Here is a 4,039-nt window from a genome sequence, read left to right on the forward strand (position 1 = left end):
ACAAAGAGTTCATGTAGCTACTCTGCATTTTCCCAATTAAATCTATCAGAGTTTTTATACCACTCTTCCCCCAAGGAGCTCAAAACTGCGTTAGTAGTTCTTGCTTCCCACATTTTTGGTGTAGTGGTTAAGTGTGCAGACTCTAATCTGGGAGAACTGGGTTTGATTCCCCACTCCTCCGCTTGCCCCTGGCTGGATGACCTTGGGCAAGCCGTAGTTCTGATAAGAGCTGTTCTTGAAAAAGAGCAGTTTCTATCAGAGCTCTCTCAGCCCCACCTACCTCACAGGGTGTCTGTGTGGGGAGGGGAAGGGAAAGGAGTTTGTAAGCCGCTCTGAGACACCTTTGTGTAGTGAAGGGCCAGGGTATAAATCCAATCTCTTCTCTTCTTCTTCTTTTATACTCCTGGACTCTCTGTGAGGCAAGTTAGGCTGAAAAAAACATGATTGGCCAAGGTTAGCCAACAAGCTTCGGACTAATGTGGGGATTTAAGCCCAGGTCTCTCAAATCCTACTCTAACCACTGTACCACACTGACACTGTACAGTCATCCTTTTAGCAATCCTTTCACTCCTTCGGTTGGGGTGGAACATCAGAAACAAAACCTATCAGCCAGAGATTTGTAGTTAACTTGAATATCCTGTGGCTGGATAGATATATTACACTGCTTCTGCCATTTCATTTGTGGCATTTTCCACAGTGCTGGGATTGCTGAACTTGCAGCTAATGCAGCTATCAGTTTACAGCCATGATAATGTTTGACACCACTTCCTTTTGTAAGCAAAGAGGCAGGCTGCTGCACCTGACTTGCCTATCTTTGTTATCCATGCATGGTCAGAACTGAATCTACAAGTTGTGATCAGATTTTGTTGTTGTTCTTCAGTCGCACAGTCCGACTCTTCACAACCCCATGGACCAGATCACACCAGGCCTTCCTGTCTTCCACCGTCCTCTGAAGTTTGCTCAACTTCATGTTCGTTGCATCTATGACACTGTCTACCCATCTCATCCTTTGCCGGCCCCGTCTTCTTTGACCTTCAGTCTTTCCCAGCATCAGGGTCTTCTCCAGTGAGTGCTCCCTCTCATTTGGTGGCCAAAGTATTTGAGCTTCAGTTTCATTATCTGGCCTTCCAGGGAATAGTCAGGGTTGATTTCTTTTAGGATCGACTGATTTGATCTTCTTGCAGTCCAAGTGACTCTCAAGAATCTTCTCCAGCACCATAGTTCAAAAGAATCTATTCTTCAGCGCTCGGCCTTCCTTATAGTCCAACTCTCGCAGCCATACATGACTACTGGGAATACCATTGCTTTGACCATGCGGACTTTTGTTGGCAGGGTGATGTCTCTACTTTTTATCATGCTGTTTAGGTTCGCCATCGCTTTCCTCCCAAGGAGCAGGCGTCTTTTAATTTCATGGCTGCAGTCACAGTCTGCGGTGATTTGATGACTAGGGAGCCATGTACCTGATGTTATCTGCAGGTCGTCTTGAAGAAACAGGCTCTGAAGAACTGCTCTTCCAAAAGCAGCATCAGTTTTAGCACAGTGCATCACCACCAGGAACTTCTCAAAGGCTGAAGTCAGTGAACCAATAGCAGACCTGCAGAGATATGTCACCAAGTATCTGGAGAAAGTGGCAGAATCAGGAGCCATAATGACCCTTTCACAGTACTAGCTTGCTTGATACGTTCGCATCAAACTTTAAAGCCAGGCATCTTTCCCGGCATTTGAAAGACATGTTTGCACTCACTGGAGAAAACCCTGATGCTGGGAAAGATTGAAGGTCAAAGAAGACGGGGACGGCAAAGGATGAGATGGTTAAGAATCTATTCTTCGGCGCTCGGCCTTCCTTATAGTCCAGCTCTCGCAGCCATACATGACTACTGGGAATACCATTGCTTTGACCATGCGGACTTTTGTTGGCAGGGTGATGTCTCTACTTTTTATCATGCTGTTTAGGTTCGCCATCGCTTTCCTCCCAAGGAGCAGGCGTCTTTTAATTTCATGGCTGCAGTCACAGTCTGCGGTGATCTGGGATCCCAGGAACGTGAAGTCTGTCACTACTTCCACGACTTCCCCTTCTATTTGCCAAGGAGTGATGGGGCCGGATGCCATGATCTTAGTTTTTTTGATGTTGAGCTTCAAGCCCACTTTTGCGCTCTCCTCTTTTACTCTGAGCAAGAGGTTCTTTAGATCCTCTTCACTTTCAGCCATTAGAGTGGTATCATCTGCATATCTGAGGTTGTTGATCTTTTCCCCAGCAATCTTAATTCCCGCTTGTGATTCATCCAGGCCAGCATTTCGCATGATGTACTCTGCATATATATTAAATAAGCAAGGTGACAGTATACATCCTTGTCGTACTCCTTTTCCTATGCTGAACCAATCAGTTGTTCCGTATCCGGTTCTAACTGTCGCTTCTTGGCCCTTATACAGGTTTCTCAAGAGACATGTGAGGTGGTCTGGTACTCCCATCTCTTTAAGGACCTGCCATAGTTTGTTGTGATCCACACAGTCAAAGGCTTTAGCATAGTCAATGAAGCAGAAGTAGATATTTTTCTGGTACTCTCTTGCTTTCTCCATAATCCAGCGAATGTTGGCAATATGATCTCTCGTTCCTCTACCTCTTCGAAACCCAGCTTGTACTTCTGGTAGTTCTCTATCCACGTACTGTTGAAGCCTAGCTTGTAGGATCTTGAGCATGACCTTGCTAGCGTGTGATATGAGTGCAATTGTGCGATAGTTTGAACATTCCTTGGCATTGCCCTTCTTTGGGATTGGAATGTATACTGATCTTTTCCAATCCTGTGGCCACTGTTGCGTTTTCCAAATTTGCTGGCAAATGGAGTGCAGAACTTTAACAGCATCATCTTCTAAGACTTTGAATAGCTCAGCTGGAATACCATCACCTCCACTAGCTTTGTTGTTAGTAATGCTTTCTAAGGCCCATTTAACTTCACATTCCAGGATGTCTGGCTCAAGGTCAGTGATTATACCGTCGTGTTTGTCAAGGACATTGAGGTCTTTCTTGTATAGTTCTTCTGTGTATTCTTGCCATCTTTTCCTAATCTCTTCTGCTTCTGTTAGGTCCCTACCGTTTTTGTCCTTTATCATGGCCAGCTTTGCATGGAACGCTCCCTTGATTTCTCCAATTTTCTTGAAGAGATCTCTAGTCCTTCCCATTCTATTGTTTTCTTCTATTACTTTGCACTGTTCATTCAGGAAGGCCTCCTTATCTCTCCTTGCTGTTCTCTGGAAATCTGCGTTCAGTTGGGTAAATCTTTCCTTTTCGCCTTTGCCTTTCGCTTTCCTTCTTTCCTCTGCTATTTGTAAAGCCTCATCAGAAAGCCACTTTGCTTTCTTGCATTTCTTTTTCTTTGGGATGGTGGTGATTGCTGCCTCCTGTACAATGTCACGAACCTCCGTCCATAGTTCTTCAGGCACTCTATCTATCAAATCCAGACCCTTGATCTGTCAAATCTAGACCCTTGAATCTATTCTTCACCTCTACTGTATATTCATCAGGGGTGCGATCTAGGTCAAACCTGAATGGCCTCGTGGTTTTCCCAATTTTCTTCAGTTTAAGTCTGAATTTTGCAATGAGTAGCTCATGATCTGAACCACAGTCAGCTCCAGGTCTTGTTTTTACTGACTGGATAGAGCTTCTCCATCTTTGACTGCAAATTATATAGTCAATCTGATTTCGGTGTTGCCCATCTGGTGATGTCCATGTGTAGAGTCGCCTCTTAGGTTGTTGGAAAAGGGTGTTCGCTATGACCAGTGTGTTCTCTTGACAAAACTCTGTTAACCTTTGCCCTGCTTCATTTTGCTTTCCAAGGCCAAACTTGTCTGTTATTCCAGTTACCTTTTCACTTCCTACTTTAGCATTCCAGTCCCCTATGATGATGAGGACATCATTTTTTGGTGTTAGTTCTAGGAGGTGTTGTAGGTCTTCATAGAACCGGTCCACTTCAGCCTCTTCTGCATCAGTGGTTGGGGCATACACTTGAATTACTGTGATGTTGAACGTTTTGCCTTGGAATTG

Source organism: Gekko japonicus, unplaced genomic scaffold (assembly GCF_001447785.1).
Source record: "Gekko japonicus isolate JY-2015 unplaced genomic scaffold, Gekko_japonicus_V1.1 scaffold445, whole genome shotgun sequence".
Classification (NCBI taxonomy): Eukaryota; Metazoa; Chordata; class Lepidosauria; order Squamata; family Gekkonidae; genus Gekko; species Gekko japonicus.